Source organism: Nicotiana tomentosiformis, chromosome 8 (genome assembly GCF_000390325.3).
Source record: "Nicotiana tomentosiformis chromosome 8, ASM39032v3, whole genome shotgun sequence".
Lineage (NCBI taxonomy): Eukaryota > Viridiplantae > Streptophyta > Magnoliopsida > Solanales > Solanaceae > Nicotiana > Nicotiana tomentosiformis.
The window spans coordinates 49749469-49772709 of record NC_090819.1 but is presented as its reverse complement, the minus strand read 5'-3'; the positions used below and the strand labels follow the sequence as shown (position 1 = coordinate 49772709).

At 39.4% G+C, this 23241-nt stretch overlaps 1 long non-coding RNA gene across 2 annotated transcripts; it reads left to right on the top strand.

Moving 5' to 3' along the window:
* Positions 1 to 1592: 1592 nt before the first annotated feature.
* LOC138896646 (uncharacterized) lies at positions 1593 to 4537 on the top strand. 2 transcript variants are annotated; one of them, XR_011410025.1, is made up of 5 exons: positions 1593 to 1737; positions 2370 to 2390; positions 3479 to 3569; positions 4166 to 4227; positions 4350 to 4537. It is a non-coding gene; the product is annotated as an uncharacterized lncRNA (long non-coding RNA). The 2 variants fall into 2 exon arrangements; XR_011410024.1 differs by lacking the exon at positions 4166 to 4227 and having other exon boundaries at positions 3479 to 3573.
* Positions 4538 to 23241: the final 18704 nt, after the last annotated feature.

Genomic DNA, 23241 nt, shown 5'->3' with positions numbered 1-23241 from the left:
CTGAGTTAGCCTTGATATTGTTAGACAGATTGTATTAGATACTCGTGACTAGTGACGCCCCAATGTCGGGCTTTTCTTTTCCGTACTTTTATTTTTCTTTGATTTGAACTCCTTAAATGAAGGTTTTATGTTAAATAATATCGAAATTATCTGGGAAATAAAAATATCGGTTTTGTTTGAAAATGAGTCGGCTTGCCTAGTTCCACGATAGGCGTCATCATGACAGGTTAGATTTTATGGTCGTGACATATTTAGACACCGTTATTTTTTATGGATTAATCACTATAGTTCAGACCTTACTTTCGCATTTATTTCTTTGTTATTAATAAATTTAAAGATTGTTTAAAAATTGGTTAATATCATTCTAACGTTGACTTGCCTAGCAAGTAAAATGTTAGGCTCCATCACGATCCGAAGGTGGGAATTTCGGGTCGTGATAGCGCAAGCTCTAATAGTAGTTTAATTTAAAAATATACGAAGTGTATCAGACTTGTGTCATGTTATAGATCTAGGTTCTTAGAGTTATTTACTCATTTCCTTCTTAATTTGGTTATTTGAGGCCTTAACATCGAGCCGATCCCAACATAGCCTATTTTAGTATCGAGCGAGTCAGCTTTTATAATACCAAGTTGAGTTGAGCCCTATCGAACTCTATTTCAATTTAATCAAGGCTGAATTGAGCCCAATCTTCTCTTCTCTATTTGTTTTCACATATTAGGGAACACATTTTCGGGATTTATCATTTAATCACATTATACTATATCCGAGAGTACGTAAGTTTGAAGAAAGTTAAATTTGAACTTTTTTATGCTACTCATTAAGCAAAGCATACTAGAATATGAATTCTTAGATATTGTGTTATGAAAATGATAATTTAATTTTAACTTAAGAATAAATTTGAAAAAAATGAATAAATTCATAGTATATGAATTGATCATAAAATATATAGAATTATGTAAAGTCGATGATGTTAAATTAAATATATAATATTAAGTATAAGTTATACAGTAAACAAATAAATGAACAATGAAATCGTATAATAAAAATTACGAAGTACAAAAGTTATAACTTTATCATCGAAGAATTTAACGGGAGGAAATATTTAACATCAGTAAAAAGAAAAATTTATGATAAATTTTATTTTTCGATATATTATTTTAACGTAATCAAACTTTCAAAATCACACAAATTTAAAATAGTCAATATACTAATTTAATTGTGATTAATTTACATGAATTAAGACATAAATTTTTATGCATTTAAATTAAATATAGAACAATATATTGAACTTCCAGAGGTAAAAAAAAGTAAATCAACAGTAAAATAAAAAGTTTCTACTTAATTGAATCTCACTAATAATTTAAACTCTTGAATTAAATATTTTAATTAATACTATTCAGGTAATCTATAAAGTGTCCTTGAGTTATATTACTAAATTATATTACTGGCAATAATATTATTTTTGTTTCAACCATAAAGTGCCTTTGTGGTTTAAAAATGATTTGCTGATTAAAATTCCCCAATTTTGTGCAAAAGTAAAGCGGGAGGACTTCCCTCTCTTTCTTTTGGTTTTTGGTCGAACACTTCCCCCTTTTGTGTTTCAAACCCTTCCCAAATATTTTTTTTGATAAGGTAAACCCTTCCCAAAGTTTACCAGACGCTTCAGCCAGAGTTCCGAAGTTTGAGATCTGAATGATCCTCCGGCCTTCCCTCAACCCAAAATTAGGGCTTGAAATGGTAAGCTTATTCTTCTCTTGTCTCAAGGTTAGGGTTTAATTTGATTTTCATGTAAAAATTTGTTAGATTTGCTAAATTTTGGGTACAAATGGATTCTTATGCTTTCACAAATCGAATGCTTTGTCACTGGCGGAATAACTTCACGACTTATTGTTAAATCCGAGAATTTTTCAGTTGAAATAGAAAATACAATTACCAGAATATATTATTTGCTATTTGTGTATCAGAATAAAAGATACTGAAATAATTGTAGGCTGGGGCTCAATTTATGTGGAGGATTTCGAGGAAATGTATCTGCACTTTCCATATGCATTGTCCCATTGTTTGGTTTTCTAACTTCTTAGGTTTATTGAAATGCTTTTTGATTTGGAGTTTGTCTATTAGACCATATTATGTTTTCTTTTCATTGTAATTATTTATCTAGGGACAGGTATGCATCTAACTTATAGGTGTTGTATGTTTTACCAAATCTCAGCTTAACAGAACTTTGTTGTTATAGCACTAGAATGAAAAGCCTTTCATTCCTTGTTTATGTGATTTACTTTGCATTGTCAAAGCCTTATTTTTACTTATTCGTTAAACTTTTTCTTTTTCATTGAACATATTAGCAATTTGTTAAATTTTATGTGCAGGGATGAGGGCCTAATATTGAGGTTAGACTCTTAATGTCACTTTAATTGAATGACCTTATATCTTTAGAGTTTTTGTGCATTTGTCCATAAGCTCGTTGCATATAAATATCTTTTTCAGTAATCCAGTACGACTTGGGATATGGTTGAGACAGTAATAATTGTATATAACATGAACACTTTTGCTTCTCTTTTGGATTGGCAACTTAATATCAATTATGTCATATACAATTTCGTTCTTTTTTAGGGGGTGGGCAGAGTGGGGTGAAGAATAGTTAAGCTGAACTAACATGTTGTGGTAGAGAGGCTAAAGTTCAATTTTTTCAACAAACACGTCAAATAAGTACCATGGCTATTCTAAAAACTAGAACGCATGTGTTGCAACTGAAATTTTTATATGCACCTATTTGGGATCCTGGACTTCACTGTGTTAGTTTTAGAAGCTATTTCTTTTTGGTATTCACTCGGTAGAAAAAGATAGTTGGGGAACACCTTTTGACTGTGCACCTATCTCCTTTTTTCCTTATATAATGGAAGTTGGATGCATGCTAAAATGATGGGACATGCTGAGGCTCAGAATAAGTTCTAGTCTATTCTTAGTGAGGAGTTAAACTGGTAGAATTAACTATTAGACAAATGTGCTAATCTGACCTTTCTACATTTAAATTTTTTACTTGAATAAGTGGACTTGATATGTCCTAACTGGCTATTGATACATTTTTCTAACGAAGAGATAATTTTCTTTACTATCATTGCCTTCTGTCTGCATAATCGTTTCTTTTATAAGTTTTTTGAGATTGTCAACCAACCTTGAACCCTTGACCTAGTAGTTTGGAGAGAACTTCCAACCACTATGAACAAGGATGGCCGGTGTATTTTCTTCGAATTTGAATTTGTTAATGGTGAACTCTTCATTACTCCGTAGAGGGACATGCAAGGGTATCAACATTCTGTATTAGTGCTACCACTTGAATTTTTTTTTCCTTACTCTAACATGCATCTTTTTCAGCAAATCTATTGTTGCACCCTAGTGTGACTGTTAGATTGTTAACTCTTTTCCTCTGTATTTTATATTCCCTTAGTGTTGTTATCGTTATCCTGCTTTCGTGTAGTTCCTTAAATTGCTGAACAAAGCAGCATCTACAATTCAATTGGATGCAGCACTACGCTAATGAGGAGTTCTTTTTTCTAACTTCAATCAAGGTATGTTCCCACTTCACAATGCTTAGGTATTCAGATAGAGAATATTTTTCTTGAATTTGGTTCCTCTAGGAAGTTCAATCATTGCTCCAGGGTATTTCTCAATTTGTCTGTGTAAAAGATCATATAAGTTATATGTCATGGTTACTAAATTTATGGTCTGATTAGTTCCCGAAAATTTCCTATCTAGTATTTCATGTCACAAATTCTGATACTATTGGAAATGTAATGAGTTATTTTGAAAAATATGATAAGTTTAAAATAGAGCAAATTTTATATGGTTTCAATATAATGAATGCTTGATTATTACACAATTGAGAACTTGTGTCTCTGTATTATGTGATTGATAAAGAGGATGTTTTTAGATTATTGATACGCCAATCCTCTCTTTGTTGATGTTTAAGCATTATCACCATTGTGAAATTTTGGCATATCTCAATTTCAACTATGTAAGAGCAACATCTTATCTTTAAAATAATTAGATGTTCTTGTTGTCAGCAAGCTTAGATTAGTAACACCACTATATAAGCATTAATTAAACTCATTAAGTAGCCTTGTTAGAATTATCTCATACTAATGCTAATCTTTGATGGTTACAGGAAATTATATTTGTCAACTCTTAAGGTCTTGTTGAATTTCTTACCAACATCTGGTTGCCATTGTATGTGCTATCTTTTACTTCTGCATTTGATTGTTTTGATAAATTATAATTGGATTATTATGAGAATTTTCTAATTTCTTTCTCTCTTTTGATCCTTTGCTATTTTTTTTTAATATATGAAGGATACAGTTCTCCAACAACAGGAAATGAAGTCAACCACATACTAGGAGGAGTTTGAAAGCAAAGGAACAGTTTGGAGATCTTTTATGTTATTTTTTGGGTCATGTATATATACATAGAAAATGTATTATAATGTATATTAGAATACTTTATATTGTTTGGCTTTTTAGCAATGAAAGGTTCTTATATATTTCTATTTCTCAGAACTGCTTTATTGACTACAAAGTAACTTTGTATTTTATGATAATTTTATTTGTCATTTATCATGATAATTTATAGTGACAATTTTATTTTGTCAGTAATAGCAATATTTTTAGCGATGAGATGATAGTTTTAGCTACAAAATTGTAAGCCAATTTTATTAAAGCAAATTTGTCACTAATTTTTATATTTAGGGTCGAAATATCTTTTTGTATATAATAGGTAGTTTTTAGTGACGGAGTTAAATTTGTTCTACTACGAAATACATATAACTTTAGAGACAATTAATGTTGTCACTAATTAAACTAAATAGTTAGTGACAAGGTAGTTTCGTCGGTATTGATGACTTCTTTAGTGACGAAAACATACTATCAACTACACTTTTAAATACTTTTTTTGACAAATAAGTTTGTCACAAATACTATACATTTGGGGACAAAAATCAATTTCGTAGTTAATATAATTTTATTTAGTGACGAATCACTAAGTTGTCTTTGTATACCTTTAGTGACGTGCATTTAAGGACGAATGATTGACAAAAATATTTTCGTCAAAAAAAGTTTTTTGTGACGAAATATGAATTTTAGGTGACAAAATAATTTGTCATTGATAATCGAATTTGTTGTAATGGCACAGAATAATACACAAACCTCACACACACATGGCACATAACTCACTCAGGATTGCATTCATCAAGACAGTCTATTCAAAGCAGTTAAGCAAAGTTAAGCTTATAGAATTTAAGGTACTTATGCAAGAGTCAAAAACTGAGCCTAAGCGTCGCAACCAAAGTGCTCACTATTCTCAAGGCATCACAAAGTCAAGAGATATTGCTTCAATTCAATTCATAGCACAATGGCTCCTAATCCTAAAAAATAAAACTAACTACACCCGGTTCAAATAAAATTCTTGGAAAAGAACCGCGACACAAAGAAAAACCAAGGGAGAATTACTACACTACCTACAAAGAAATCTTTTTGTCCTTTTTCTTTAGACTTAAATCCCTCAAGAAAACTGTCTAGTAGATCCATCGTCGGGAAAAATCCTATATTTCTACTCTCTTTTTTAATTCTTTTTTCGATTTTTCATAGCTACTAACATACTACACAACTACGAAAACAAAAATAAGAAGTTAACATTTTTCTAACATCCTACTACTAATTAGTTAGAGAATTCTCCCACCCCACACATAAAAGAGTGCAGTATCCCCAATGCACAAATAAAGCAAAACAATAATGAGGGTGGACAAGAAACTCCCTGAAAGGCCAAAGGCCAAAGCAACAGCGGCTCACGGGTACTCAGACTTCCCCCAGGCATGGTCCTTTGTGTGGGCACCCCATACTTAGATCTTACCATCTATCTCGCTTTTGCACACTTCCAATGGCATTGCCTCCTATGCTCATAATCCTACAAAACAAAACAAAAACACTACAAAAATAATAAGATAAAAATAAAAATAAAAGAAAGCAGTAAAGATGGATTGCCGCCCAACAAACGCCTGATTTAACGTCGCGGCACGACTTGAACAACTTTTTTCTCCACCTCGAACTTATGAATTGAGAACTCAGTAGGGCATCCAGTTTGTGGCTATGCTCCTTCGGTGGGGCTACAAAGACAATCAGGCCAAGCAATAAAATTTTCGCTCTACACCTTTTGACCTTTAGTTGAGGAATGCAATTTTTTCTTTTTGGCACAACAAATTCAAGAATATAGGCACCTCGTTACTCATCCATTGGCTCCTCCAAAGGCTAAGATGACTCGATTTTCATGTCATCATCCAAACACAATGTTAAAAAATTCATGGAATGAGGACCAGTACGCACCAAATCTAGAATTGAATCACTCTTTACATCCTCATATGTATAAAGACTAAAGTCTTCATACATAATATTATCTACTTCATCACATGACTCTAGAGTGCTTCCCTCATTACGAGGGCACTTGGTAATGTCATTGACCAAGTGCCCTCACACAACAAAAGAGATAGTTCTACACACAATAAAATTTAAGAACAATTAGGAACTCAAGATGGAAAGAATTCACTCACTCTCAGAAATAACATTCATATGACACAAAAGATGTACCACAGGCTTGCCTGTAGTGTACTACTCTACTAATCGAGCTCATTCAGTATAGGATCAAGTAGGACATTAATTGGTTGTAATGTAGGCTGCGGGTCGGGTAGGATACATTAGATATAAAAGTGACTACACCTCCGTAAGCACTTTAATAAATATACTTTAACATTCAAACCCCATACTTATGTCAAACCATAACTCCACCTTCACATCAATGTATATTAACTCCATACTTCTTTAAGCACAATTACATCAAGAGTCACCACTATTAAGGAGTATTTTTCACAGCAATACAACTATATTCTTCTTTCTTTTTTCCAGTTTAAGTGGCTCTTATTTTTTTCAAAACATTGCACCTTTCTCCTTGTTTCATTAGTTCCACTAAAAAGCCAAACCAACCACCCCACACTTTTACTTTTAAAAAGTTCATAATAATTCAAGTGCTCATGAGAGGTTAAAATGATAAAAAAATAATTAATTCAAACAAATGGGTAAGTCTTGTAATGTGGTTGCCAAGGAAACAGGATTACAAGCTCAAAGGGGTTAACTACGTTACATAACAATTAGACGGGTAAACTACACATATCTGGCTCAACAATGAAACGCCTATATCATTTCCAAGACTGAATAAAACATCTATTTTGCTTTGCTAACACAGTGGGCAAGTTCTAGACATCAAAAGCAATTCACAAAATAACACACAAACATCACACACACATGGCACATAACTCACTCAGGATTGGATTCACGAAGACAGTCTAGTCAAAGCAGTTAAGCAAAGTTAAGCTTATACAATTTAAGGTACTTATGCAAGAATCAAAAGCTGAGCCTAAGCGTCGCAACCAAAGTACTCACTATTCTCAAGGCATCACAAAGTCATGAGATATTGCTTCAATTCAATTCATAGCACAATGGCTCCTACTCCTAAAAAACAAAACTAACTACACCCAGTTCAAACAAAACTCTTGGAAAAGAACCAAGGCATAAAGAAAAACCAAGGGGGAATTACTACACGACATACAAAGAAAATCTTTTTGTCCTTCTTCTTTAGACTTAAATCACTGAAGAAAACAGTCTAGGAGATCCATCGTCGGGAAAAATCTATTTTTTCTACTTTTTTTTTTTTTGATTTTTTCATATCTACTAAAATACTACACAACTACGAAAATAAAAATAAGAAGTTAACATTTTTATAATATCCTACTACTAATTTTTTAAAGAATTCTCCCACCCCACACTTAAAAGAGTGCAGTGTCCCCAATGCACAAATAATGCAAAACAAGAACGAGGGTGGACAAGAAACTCCTTGAAAGGCCAAAGGCCGAAGCAGTAGCGGCTCACGGGTACTCAGACTTTCCCCAGGCATGGTCCTTTTGCACACTTCCAATGACTTTGCCTCCTATGCTCATAGTCCTACAAAACAAGAAAAATACTACAAAAATAATAAGATAAAAATAAAAATAAGAGAAAGCAGTAAAGATGGGATGCCTCTCAACAAGCACATGATTTAATGTCGCGGCACGACTTGAACCACTTTTTCCTCCACCTCGAACTTATGAATTGAGCACTCAATAGGGTATCCAGTCTGTGGCTATGCTCCTTCGGTAGGGCTACAAAAACAACCAGGCCAAGCAATAAAATTTTCGATCTACACCTCTTGACCTTTGGATGAGGAATGTAATTTTTGCTTTTTGGTACAATAAATTCAAGAATATAGGCACCCCGTTCCTCGTCCATTGACTCCTCCAAAGGCTCAGATAACTCGATTTCCATGTCATCATCAAAACACAACGTTGAAAAATACATGGAATGAGGACCAGTACGCCCCAAATCTAGAATTGCATCATTCTTTACATCCTCATATGTACATAGACTAGAGTCATCATATATAATATTATCTACTTCATCACATGACTCTAGAGTGCTTCCCTCAACACGGACATCATTAATAAAAGTACGGTCGAATGATTGACTCTCCGCTCTTAGCTCCTCAATTTAGCGTATAAGCTCCTTTCCAGTTTCACACAGCTCAGAACTATTTTGTTGGACGTTAGACGCATAAACCTTTGCAATCAATTGAGCTCCCAAGTTGTGAATAGAAGTACCAAATTTTTCGAGCTCTTGTCCCAATTCAACTCTCCCTTCTATTAAGTCTCTTATCCCATTTGTAAGTTTCTCACGTCGAGCTTCATATATTTCTAATCGTTCAGCTTGTTCCATTAACCAAGTTTGGCTCAAAATCTCCTCTTCTTTGAAGTTTTTCTCTTGTTGGAACTCACTCTCTTCTTGAATTTGAAGCTCTTCCTGACTATCAACTAAGGCTACAGCTTGTTGATCATCGGATGTTTCAACCCATTTTTCTATTTTGGCCTTCATTCTCTCATTTATTGCCTTGAGATTTTCCATCTCTTTTCGACGTTCATGAGTTTGCTCCCTTAAAAATTGAGTTTGCTCCATTATTTTTCCACATCATATCCATTATATGAGCATCATATTCCACATTCTCCACTTTGTTCCTATCAAACTCACAAAAATTATCAGAAACATCATAATCAGGGCTTGAAGAAGGATAAAAAGAATTAGGACAGCCATCCCAATGACCACCTTGAGCACCACACATAATATAAATATTCCACTCAAAGGATTGAGATTGTGCGCACAACTCGCTCCCGAGGATATTCTGACAATTTTTCCACCAGTGGAGTCCTTCACAATATGGATAATGATCATCAAAATGAGAATAACCATCATTCGAACAATTTACATTCCAAGATGCCATGTGAAAGTAAGTAAAAGAAAAAAAATACTAACTAAATAAGAAAATTAAAAACTTGAACAAAAATCAATTAATAGCTAAACTTATATAAACAATCAATAACTAAGTCCCCGACAACGGTGCCAAAAACTTGCTGGTTCCCCAAGTACACGCAAGTATACATGGTCCTCAAGTAATAAAGTGACTCGAAAATCAGATGTCGAATCCACAAAGACTTAGATCAATTGTCAACTAAGAAAGCTAAAATCAATTAATCGTCCAAGATATTTAAGAGTGATATTTTTCTATTAATCTACTATTGCAAAAATTAAACATGTAACCAAGGGAGATATAGATTCCAGTGTTGTGGTAGGTTTATCAATCCTGTTGAGTTTGTAATTACACCTATTAATCCAAATTATCTATGATTTCTAGTTGACAGTATTGTTTAAATAAATAGCATGTTCCCACAATACTATCCGTCTATCCATAATATATCAACCCTATATTCCTACGGTATTCCTATCATAACCGTGAAATCTTTTCCAGAGCCACGGGTTTAGAAATAAGCTTTCTCTAATTCTACTCTAATCTAAACACGACTTTACCAAGCATAGCATAGATAGTAAATAGAACTCAACTGATGTCCAAAATAATTAGGCAATTATGCACAGAATTAGAGAAACAACCAAAGATGATAACTCAAATTAACGGTAATATAATTAATAAACTTCAATATTCATGCCAACCACAACCCTAGAACGTGAAGTTTAGCTCCACAAAGACATGGTAGCAAAACAACAAATCATCAAAAAAAAGTAAAGATTACTAAGTTTGATGGAAGAAAGACGGAATCTGATAAATTCCGACCTCCATGGCGGCTATGTGCTCTCCCCAGGTCTAAAATCTGATCTCCTCTAAAAAATGTCTGATCCCCCTTTAAAATGGTGTTTAATGACTATTTATTTGTGTAGGGTAAAGACCTAGATGATATAACTAAGTTCAAAACCAAATAGGAGACAAAATAGGCTTGAAAACTAAACTCGGGCCTCGTAGCGTGAAACGCCTGAATTTCTCGCGTTGGACCATGTGGCGTGAGCTTTCACGCTAGGAAAATTGCCTACGTTGATTGGATTAAATGTTTCACTACTTCAACTCTTATTGTTACAATGTCCATTATTTGCCTCCAACAATAGTCATTCCAATTGCTTTGTGCCATAAAGACCTTCCCTTCCATGTGCCCATCCTTTTCCAAGGTAATGTCTTCACCTCCCTTGGTTTATTTCACCGTTTTCTTCCATCCTATCATTATGTCTTAATTTCATACTCATGTTCTAATCATTGTAATGTATAAAATACACTTTGCAATATTATTTTGCTCCCAAATTTTATCTCCAAAGTACCTACACATAAAATAAACTCAGTTAAGCACAAATATAGTATAGTTTAGCATTAAAACACCTAAATGTAAGGTAAGTAATGCAATAAAAATATGGAATTATAGCCAAACATCAATGGGGGCCTCCGATGCTGCTGGAATCTCCCTCCTAATCGGCCCTGCTGGTGGGGTCCCCTACTGCCCAGATTGGGCCTGAAATAACTCCCCTGCTGCTGACTGGGCCCTACTAGTGGTGCAGTGGTGGATGACTGAGCAAAAGATTAGGATGGCCCTGATGAACCTCCCCTAAAAGCTGATCTTCCACCACCAAATGACTCCCCAAAGTTGCCCGCGGATCGGGCCTTATTGCTACCCTCTCGCTCCATTATGTTCTTAAACATACGGTTCTCTGTAGCTTGATCAAATGCTACCATCTTCCCATAGTTCATATCAGGATCCAAGGCACCTGTAGTAGCCTTATTGATAACCAAGGGGCTAAGGCCCTGCACGAAATGGCGCACTCTAGCCTTCATAGTCGACAATATGTGAATAAAATATTTTGACAGGCGCGTGAACTCCATATGATCTCTAGGCCTGAGAAGCCACTATCTGTGTCAGCATCTGGATGGCTCCCTTAAGATCCCCGTCAGAAATACCAGATATGGAAGCTGGGGCTGGAGGTGGAACCGGAATATCAGTTGGAGGAACCATTGCACCCTTAGTAGGTGCAGGAACTGGTGTGGCCTGGTTAGGAGTAGTGGAATCAGGCAGTGTAGCCATCGGGGGATTATCCCCACCCCTCGGGTATTCACCCGCATCATCAAATAAAGGGTCAACTACCACTGCTGAGGTGACATTGACTCCTTGGCCAATTCTTGCTCTATTCTTATGTGCCATGTACTAAAATTTAAAGGAATGCACGAGCTAGAGGAGGAACAGTTTCACAATCAGTTTCATCACACGGTCCAGAATATCAAAGAAGGGTATTATTCAAAAATGTCCAAGTAGCCTCCAACTTATAGAAGTGGTCGACAACACACCGATAAGGAGGACTCTACAAGACACAGCTCCGAGAAATCCTAGGACACCTTAAAACCTTAGGCAATGATACCAAGTTTATCATGCCCCAAACATGGGAAGCACGACCGGCGCTCAATCGAGCCCGGTCAAGCAAGACTGTTAGATACTTTCTACCCAACTCACCCGTGATCAAGAGAAGACATAGTTTCATTAATTAGACAGTAGGAAGATCATGTACACAGTAGGAAGAATTTAGGAACATGGTAAAGTTTAAGGATAAACCCCCTTCTTCTTAGAATCGAATCTCACGGTGTCCATGTAATTGGTGTATGTTCTTGATCATTATTGAATTGGCTATTCCTAATTTGGTTATGTTGAAGGATGTATGTTCAATATTTATTCTAAATGTTTCATCATGTCATCTTTCCATTCGAAGATGTGTTCAAAATGTGGAATATGGGTTAGAAATATTAAGACTTCATGTCAAGTTCGAAATAAAGGCTGTTATGCCAAATTATATGAAAAGCCTCTATTTGCCTAAGATTTCCAAATTGCTCATATGTGAATTTAATGTGTTGAATGGGAAGCCTTATTATTGTTGACAATGATAATGATATTTGAATATGGAAAAGGGATATGAACTATGAAATGCGGCAAAGTGCTTAGAATGACTTTGTAATCGTGATCACTAGTGCCAATGAATTGAAAGGATATGAAAGAAGTACGATGTGAATTGATTGACTGAAAAAGGTAACGTCTTGGGTGAGACGGCCTAGCCGATCGGGCCGTAATCGGACGCCATGCCGCACACATGGTGGTGACTGTGCTGAAAAAAGATAATTGAAATTGTGGTTATGGTTGATGTCTCAAGTGAGACAACCTAGCCGATCGAGTCATGATCGGACTCCTTGTAAGAATACAGTGGTATTGTAAATTATGGAATATCGGCCCTAAATATTACCCAACCTAATAACATGGAAATTGACTTGAAAACTTATGTGATCCTTATTTGACGTTTTAGTATTGTTTGAAGCTCTTATTGAACTCATGACTGGTTTCCCCTTGTATTATTATTCATTCTATTGAGATTGTGTTTAGCTTTACATAATAGTACTATTCGACAGTACTAACGTCCCTTTTGCCGGGGGCGCTGCATCTTTAAATGGATGCAGGTGATTCCATAGCAGGCAGTGTTGATCAGTGATAGCAGTCCACCTTCCTATTAGAATACTTGGTGCGCCCCACCTCATTCCGGGGTCATGTATCTTTTGTACATTTTGTTATTATGTTTTGAGGTCTAGTCGGGGCCTTATTGCCATCACCATCATAACTCTCTTTTGTTTGTACATGGGTGCTAGAAAAGTCAAATAGATTATGTTGTGTTTTTGATTTATCGTTCCACTTTAGACTATAAAGGGTTGTGTATTTTGAGATATTAAAGGTGAAGAAGCTAATAGAAAGGTTCTTTTATTGTATGTATATGATATTCCTACTATCTAATTAATGAAATAATGCCTCCTCTTGATCATGGGTGATTTGGGTAGAAAGTGTTTAACAGGCTTGCTCGACCGGGTTCACTCAATTGAGCGCCGGTCGCGCTCCCCATGTTTGGGGCGTGACAAACTTGGTATCAGAACCTAAGGTTTTAAAGTGTCCTAGGATGTTTCGGAACCGTGTCTAGTAGAGCCCTTCTTATCGGTGTGTTATCGACCACATCTATAAGTTGGAGGCTACTTGGACATTTAGGAATAACACCCTTCTTTGATATTCTAGATCGTGCGATGAAACGGATTGTGAAACTGTTCCTCCTCTAACCTGTGCATTGCTTTAACTTTCAGTACAGTACATGGCACCTAAGAAGAGAGCAAAAACTAGCCAAGGAGCCAATGCCGCCTCGGGAGTGGCAATTGGCCCTTTATTTGATGATGCGAGTGAATACCCGAGGGGTGATGATATTCCCCCAACTGCTACACTACCTGATTCCACTACACCTGACCATGCCACACAAGTTCCTACACCTACCGAGGGTGCAGCGATTCCTCCAACTGATATTCCGATTCTACCACTAGCCCCAGCTTTCGATTCCGATGTTTCTGATGTTGATCTTAGGGGAGCTATCCAGATGCTGACACAGATAGTGGCTTCTCAAGCCCAGAGATCAAATGTTGCACCCACTTCTTCAAGCCAGCAAGGGGATTCTAGTGGTTCCAGGGTGAACAGGTTTCTTCAGTTGGATCCTTCGGTGTTCACGGGTGATAATCCTGAGGAGGACCCACAGGACTTCATTGATGTGATGCATAAGACTCTCCGTGTTATGTGCACTACTGAGACGTAGGGAGTGGATTTGGCCACCTACCGCCTGAAAGGGGCGGCCTATTCTTGGTTTGAGCTGTGGGAGGACTCTCGGGAAGAGGGGAGCCCTCCAGCGAGGTGGAGTGAGTTTGCTAACGCTTTCATGAACTATTTCTTACCGGCTGAGACTAGTGTAGCCCATGCCACAGAGTTTGAGATCCTTAAGCAAGGTAGTAAGAGTGTGTGGGAGTATCATATTTATTTCGCGTGTCTGTCTAAATATGCCATTCTTATGTTGCCCACTATGGAGTCTAGAGTGCGCCGGTTTATGCAGGGCCTTAGCCCTTTGGTTATGAATTTGGCCGCTATAGCTGCTTTGAATTCAGATATGAACTATAGGAAGATGGTAGCATTTGCTCAAGCTATAGAGAACAGTAAATTGAAGAACACAATGGAGCGAGAGGGTACCAGCAAGGCCCGGTTCGCGGGCAACTTTGGGGAGTCATTTGGTGGGGGAAGATCAGCTTTTAGGGGAGGGTCATCAGGGCCATCCTAGTCTTTTGCTCAGACTTCAGCCAATGCACCGCCAGCAGGGCCCAGTTAGCAGCAGTGGAGTCATTTTAGGACCAATCAGGGCAGCAGGGGACCCCACCAGCATGGCCGATCAGGGTGGAGATTCCAGCAGCAGCGGAGGCCCCCATGCCCCAGGTGTGGGAAGATGCACTTGGGAATCTGCTATATGGACCTACCTATATGTTATGGGTGCAGAATGAGGGGTCATATTCAGAGGGAGTGTCGATTATCCTGCCAGGATGCGGGCAGGGGCACAACACATCCATCCAGTTCTGCAGCTGCTACATCTTCAGCACCCCCTTTAGCTCGAGTCACTCTAGCACTAGCAGGGCATGGTGCAGCTAGGGGTGGCGCACAGAGTTCAGGAGGACCCAGCCGTTTCTATGCTATGAGTGGTCGCCAGAGTGCAGATGTCACGCCCCGAACCTAGGAGCGAGACAAGCACCCCGTGCCTCACCTAACCTGGCGTACCAAATTGCGACTAAGGGACTCTGAACACATAATGTCATACTTTGGCCATGGGGCCACCTTGCAAGACAATTTGCGAAGCAAAATATAAAACTGAATGGAAACTAGCACTAACTAAATATCAATATAAAGCTAGGCCGACAAGGCCGTCATAGCTACTACAGCTGACAAACCACCAATTTATACAAACCCAACATAATGCACTAACCAACAGGATATGCCTACAAGCCTCTACTGATAGATGTACTGTGATCGGAACAGGGCCCCGACCTACCCATAACATATATACAGATATACATAAGATGTACACAAAACTCTAGTCCTGGCAACTCCGAAAGACGTGGAGCTTACCGATCAGGCGGAACTCGGAAAACACCTACTGAGGAGGTCTACCCGTCTGTCTGTCTGAACCTGCACGCATGAAATGCAGCGCCCCCAAAAAAGGGACGTCAGTACGAAATAATGTACCGAGTATGTAAGGCAATAAAATAACTGAAATCTGAAACTGAACTGATAATATGATAACTGAAATTAACTGGGAGTCAAAGATGATCTGGAGATATACTTACCTGCTGATACTGACTCAACTCCTTCAATATAGTAAGTAAAATAATTGTACGGCCTTATAAGGCTCGGTATATATAACTGCTCTGCCATAGTAGGCTCGCTTATAGGCGCTCGGCCATACTAGGCTATGTATCTCGACCATGCTGGGCTCGCTCATAGGCGCTCGGCCACAGTAGGCTCGGTATATAACTTTCCATCTGATCAGAGGTTGCCCAATAGGGGCCTACCCATCGATTATAGCTCGATGGTAATGAAAATACTGTAATACTGTATATATAGGCTTGCTGCTCTCTTGACTGGAATAAGACAATACTAAAATTGAATATAGAGTCTCGATAAGGAATAATATTGTAACTTATGAGACTAGAATAGTGTGAATAAATTCATGAATATGAACTTCTCTTTTTGTCTCATTACTAACACATGTAGCTACGAGATCATGCCAAAATGAAGGAAGGCTTAGCCTTAACATACCTTATCACAATCTTTTCAATCACCAAGTTGAACTCACCTCTTCGCACCTTAATCTACAAGAATGATAATAATACTATCGTTAAGTTACGAAAGGTACAACTATCGCACAACGAACGACAAACCTATTTTGTATTAAAACGGGCAGCATCTCCCCTATAATATGCCCTTCCTCCAACTTCAAGATAACACCAACAATACAAGGACAGAACAATAACAACATATATACATCATTTTCCAGCCCTATATACACCATCAAATACTACAAAACAGCCCAACACACCCCAATCTCTTCGTACACAAAACGACCACTGTAGTAGTGTCAAACGATCCGAAAATGTTATGACGAACGACCAGCCAACCACCCTACATTTATATGGTGTTTATAAACCCCCTTCCTCCTCCAAAACTCCACAAAATAGTAATAAAACACGCAGCCCAACAGCAACACAAAACAGTCCACAAAACAGTCCGCTACAAGTGAATAACTCGAACTCACGGCTTCCGATCACCATCCCGTGAGTTCTTACAAGTATAGAACGACTTACCATGAATTTACAGAAGAAAAAATGGATGAAAGAGAGCAGTAAACTCACCTTATTTGTTGGATAACTCAGCTCCTATCTTGGTTCTTCAAACTCTAAGTTTTACCTCCAATTGGAACTTGAAAGGGAGAGAAAATCAATTAGGGTTTGTGGGAAATTTTTGGGAGGATTCTTTGCAGAGCTTATGTCTGGTTATTATGCTCTATTTTGAGTCTAATATATGAAGAAAATAGGCCCTTAAAAGGCCTCTTTGGACGACCCGAAATGGCCCATTTTTGGGCTTTCATTTAAGCAAGTAGGTGACACACCTACTTGTCACCTAGCAGCTTGCGCAGTATCGCAAAAATGCACATATCTCTCTACTCCGATGTCGTATTTACAAATGGTTTAATGCGTTGGAAAATAGACTCATAGATCTTTAATTTGATGGGTGGAACACACCATAACTCTAAGTATATTGGGAGAAAATTGCAGTTACATTTGACCCAAAGTTTCAGTAAAACTTATGAATGTAACTTGTGATGACTTTCATCGACTTTTGTTCCACAACTCGCTTGACTTAAAAACATAACTCACGGATGTAATATGACTAATATAAATCATAACATAATCTCTTTATCATGTTAATCACCCTAGTCTCACCCCAAAGGTACATGTTATAACATTCCCAACTTGTCGACTTTCGATGAAACATTGTTTTATTTAATTGCTTTAGCTTCTGAACTGTCCAACCCTCTTTGTACTTGTTGTTCATGATCTTCAATATTTGTAACCTCAGAGGTAACATGATTAACTTACTTTATATACTTTTAAATATTATCTCATTTTTTTGTCCTACATTAGTTTGCTTACGATGCATTTTTACATACGAAAATATAGGGTGTAACATCACTCCCCCCTTGGGAACATTCGTCCTCGAATGTTTACTCTTGGAGACTTTGGAAACTTTTTCCAGAGTATCCTTCGTACACTAGGTTAAAACCAACCTGCACGTAGCCAGAAACATACTATGCATGCCACACATGGCCAATCTTTATAAATAGCAGCAATTTGCCTCACCGACCGTAAATCATAAATATTGAAAGTGAAAAATAAAAGCTTACCTGATGACCTGCTAGCCTACATAGAGCTATGTTGTAGCGTCCCATCTCGAACCATATCTTCATTTTGAAATAGGTGGGGGTATTTAGACTTCATTTCTTCCTCCGATTCCCACGTCATCTCTTCTACATTCTTGCTCCTCCATAAAACCTTTACGGAAGCTACCTCCTTATTTCGTAGATTGCGGATTTGTCGGTCTAGGATGGAAACTGGAATTTCCTCGTATGACAAGTCCTCTGTAATCTGTACATCATCCGTGGGCACCACTCGGGTAGGATCGCCAATGCACTTCCGTAGCATAGATACGTGAAAAACCGGATGGATAGACTCCAATTCTGAGGGCAACTCTAACTCATAAGCTAGTTGGCCCACTCTCCGAATGATCCTATAAGGCCCAATATACCGTGGGCTAAGCTTTCCTTTCTTGCCAAACCTCATCACGCCCTTCATAGGTGATACCTTTAAGAATACCCAGTCATTAATCCTGAACTCTAAGTCTCGTCGCCGCACGTCAAAATATGACTTCTGACGACTCTGAGCTGTCAACAGTCGCTCCCGGATAACCTTTACTTTCTCTACGGCCTGCTGAACCAGGTCTGGCCCATGTAACCCAGATTCTCCAACATCAAACCACCCTATAGGAGATCTGCACTTACGCCCATACAAAGCCTCGTACGGAGCCATCTGGATACTGGAGTGGTAACTGTTATTATATGCAAACTCGATAAGAGGTAGATGTTCATCCCAACTTCTTTTAAAATCCAACACACATACTCGTAACATATCCTCGAGCGTCTGAATTGTGCGCTCGGCTTGTCCATCAGTCTGTGGATGAAAAGCTGTGCTGAGATTCACCTGAGTCCCTAGACCTCTCTGAAATGACCTCCAAAAATGTGCTGTAAACTGAGCCCCACGGTCAGATATAATAGAAACTGGTACTCCGTGTAGCCGCACTATCTCCTTAATATATAACTTTGCATAATCTTCTGCTGTATATGTAGATCTGACCGGTAGGAAGTGAGCTGATTTTGTGAGCCTATCGACTATCACCCATATGGAATCGAACTTACGATTAGAACGAGGTAAACCCATGATAAAGTCCATGTTTATCGCCTCCCATTTCCATGTCGGGATCTCTATAGTCTGCATTAGCCCTCCGGGCTTCTGGTGTTCTACCTTCACTTGCTGGCAACTAGTACATTGGGCGACAAACTCAGCAATGTTCTTCTTCATATCATTCCACCAGTACATATCCTTAATGTCATGATACATCTTCGTCGATCCAGGGTGGATGGAATACCATGAATAATGTGCCTCTGACATAATCCTGTCTCGTAGCCCTGCTACATCTGGAACACACAAACGACCCTTGTATCTGAGAACCCTATCTCCCTTGAGCTCTAACAATGGCTTCTTCTGCTGCGGAACTCGCTCTCTCAACTCGACCAACTCTGGGTCCTCGTACTGCCTTTCCTTGACTTCAGCTATGAGGGATGATTTTGCAGTGTTTTGGATTACAACTCCACCATCCTCAGAATCTACTAACCGAACCCCCAACGAAGCCAATTGATGAATATCTCTAGCTAATTGTCTTTTCTCGGGCTCTACATGTGCTAAGCTACCCATAGATCGGCGACTTAAGGCATCTGCTACAACATTAGCTTTCCCTGGATGGTAGAGAATGTTAACATCGTAATCTTTCAATAACTCAAGCCATCGCCTCTGTCGCAAATTCAACTCTTTCTGCTTGAAAATATATTGTAGGCTTTTATGATCAGTAAATATATCAACATGAACACCATATAAATAATGCCGCCATATCTTAAGTGCATGGACAACCGCAGCTAACTCGAGGTCGTGGGTCGGATAATTCCTCTCGTGCTTCCTCAACTGCCTTGAAGCATATGCAATTACCTTCCCATGTTGCATCAGGACACATCCTAACCCGACACCTGATGCATCACAATACACGGCATAACCCTCTAGACCCTCTGGAAGTGTTAGAACTGGAGCTGAGGTCAACTTGTTCTTAAGCTCTTGGAAACTCCGCTCACAAGCCTCTGTCCATTGAAACTTAGTTTCTTTCTGTGTCAACTTTGTCAATGGTGCCGAAAGGGAAGAAAAACCCTCTACGAACCTCCGATAGTATCCTGCTAAGCCTAGAAAGCTACGAACCTCTGTCGGAGTGGTAGGTCTAGGCCAAGATTTCACGGCCTCAATCTTCTGAGTGTCCACCTTTATCCCTTCATCTGATACAATATGCCCCAAGAATGCTACAGACTTCAACCAGAACTCACATTTAGAAAACTTAGCATACAACTTACGATCACGGAGGGTTTGGAGTACCGCTCGCAGGTGGTCCGCATGCTCATCCTCTGAACGGGAATAAACCAGAATATCATCAATAAATACTATCACGAACAGATCTAAAAATGGCCGGAATAGGCTATTCATCAAGTCCATAAATACAGCGGGTGCATTAGTCAACCCGAAGGACATGACAAGGAACTCGAAGTGGCCATATCGGGTCCTGAAGGCTGTCTTCGGAATATCTTTTTCCCGAACTCTGACCTGGTGGTACCCCGACCTCAAATCAATCTTGGAAAAGCATCTAGCTCCCTGCAACTGATCAAACAAGTCATCGATCCTTGGAAGTGGATACTTATTCTTAATAGTTACCTTGTTCAACTGCCTATAATCGATACACATCCTCAGCGAGCCGTCTTTCTTCCGCACAAATAGTACCGGTGCACCCCAAGGTGAGGTACTGGGCCTAATGTAACCTTTCTCCAGCAAATCTTTTAACTGCTCCTTCAACTCCTTCAATTCGGCAGGTGCCATTCTATACGGAGGGACGGATATTGGTTGAGTTCCTGGAAGCAAATCGATGCTAAAATCAATCTCTCGCTCTGGAGGAATACCTGGAAGCTCATCTGGAAACACATCTGCATACTCTTTGACTATGGGAATAGACTGAAGTGTAGGTATCTCAGCATCTGCATCTCTAACTCGCACAATATGATAAATGCACCCTTTTGCGATCATTTTCCTCGCCTTCAGATAGGAAATAAACCTACCTCTGGGTGTTGGTGTATTACCTACCCATTCAAGGACTGGCTCACCCGGAAAATGAAATTTGGCTACCTTTGCTCGGCAATCAACTGTGGCATAGCAAGCTGCCAACCAGTCCATGCCCATGATAGCATCAAAGTCCATCATCTCTAGCTCAACTAGGTCAGCTGAGGTCTGACGACTACAAATTGTCACCGTACAACCTCGGTAAACCCGTCTAGCAATAATCGATTCTCCGACCGGTGTAGATACCGCAAAAGGATCACTTAGTATTTTAGGCACTATACCAAACTTCCTCGCGACAAATGGGGTAATATACGATAAAGTAGATCCTGGGTCTATCAAAGCATAAGCATCGTGAGAGAAAATGGTTAATATACCTGTCACAACGTCTGGTGAAGACTCCTGGTCCTGTCGACCCGCTAAAGCATAGATACGGTTCTGATTACCACTTGAACTGGAACCTCTACCTCTGCCTCGACCTCTACCAGCCGAAGACTGAGACTCACGCCTTGAAGGATGCACGGACATAGATGATCCTGTTGCTGAACTCGCTGGTTGTGCCATTCCCCCAGAATCTCTATTTGGGCAATCTCGCATCATATGCCCCGGACGCCCACATGTATAACAAGCATCAGAACCTGCTCGGCATTGACCCAAGTGTCCTCTACCACAGATGTCACACCGCGGAGGAAATGACCATGTCTGCGCAGAACCTCGTTGTCGCTGCAAACCCGACGCCCGTGAGCTCTCACCTGGTCCTGACTGAGTATAGCGGTCATACCCGTAACCCTGTAACTGAGGTGGCGGAGGCCTAGGTGGCCGTCCGAAGTACTGGGTCCTATAACTACCCTGAGATTGCTCCTGAGACCTGGGAAATCTCATCCTCTTACGTTGCCCTTGCTCAACCCTCTCTGTACCCTGCTGCCGACGCCTACCCCTTTCTATATTCTGGGCGAATGCCTGAATCCGAGAGATATCCATACTATCCTGCAATGCAGCGGTGGCACATGCCTCGGTTAACTCTGGGGCTAACCCTGCTATAAACCTGTGAATCCTGTCCCGCATAGTAGAAACTATGGATGGTGCATATCTGGCCAATGAGTCAAAACGGAGACTATACTCTCGAACACTCATATTACCCTGCTTGAGGGCTAGAAACTGATCGACTCGAGCCTGTCGGATCTCCCGCGGTAAGTACTGGTCAAGGAAAGCATCTGAAAAATTCTCCCAAATAGCTGGAGGTGTATCACGTCCCCTGGACCTCTCCCATCCCTCATACCAAAGGATGGCTATATCTCGGAGTCGAAAAGCTGCTAGCTCAACTGCCTCTTTCTCCGTGGCATGCATAACACGAAAGATCCTGTGAAGCTGATCTATGAAATCCTGCGGGTCCTCCCTCTGATCTGTCCCCGTGAACTCTGGGGGACTCAAAGCAATAAACTCTCGGACCCTTGAACTCCCAGACCCCTCAGAAGTTCCTGCACTAGCTGATGCCCTAGCATGTTGCTGGGTAGCTACCAACTGTGTCAACAAATGCACCGCACTCCTTAAGTCCTGATCTGATGGAAGTGGAGGGGGAACTGGATGTGTGGTTTCCCTAGGAATCTCCGTAGTTGGTGGAGGAGCCGGTAATGGCTGAGTAGGGGTCTCCCCTTGAGCCTCAGACTGGGCCCCATCTACTGGGGGTACCCTGTTGGTCCCCTCACCTACTACTGTATCTCTCCTCTGGCTAGCCGTAGTCTTCCTAGTCACCGTCATCTGTGCATGCAAACACCAACACATAAGTTTAATTCAAATTTCCTATAACTCAGTTCTATAGCACGATTTAGATTTCAAAGAAGTGTAACCAACTCCTAAATGCCCTGTAGTTCCTTGCTTATATAATGTGGTGCACAACACATCTATAAACAAGACCCTACTAGACACGGCTTGTAGACTCCCTAGGACAGAACTGCTCTGATACCAAGTTTGTCACGCCCCGAACCTAGGAGCGAGACAAGCACCCCGTGCCTCACCTAACCTGGCGTACCAAATTGCGACTAAGGGACTCTGAACACATAATGTCATACTTTGGCCATGGGGCCACCTTGCAAGACAATTTGCGAAGCAAAATATAAAACTGAATGGAAACTAGCACTAACTAAATATCAATATAAAGCTAGGCCGACAAGGCCGTCATAGCTACTACAGCTGACAAACCACCAATTTATACAAACCCAACATAATGCACTAACCAACAGGATATGCCTACAAGCCTCTACTGATAGATGTACTGTGATCGGAACAGGGCCCCGACCTACCCATAACATATATACAGATATACATAAGATGTACACAAAACTCTAGTCCTGGCAACTCCGAAAGACGTGG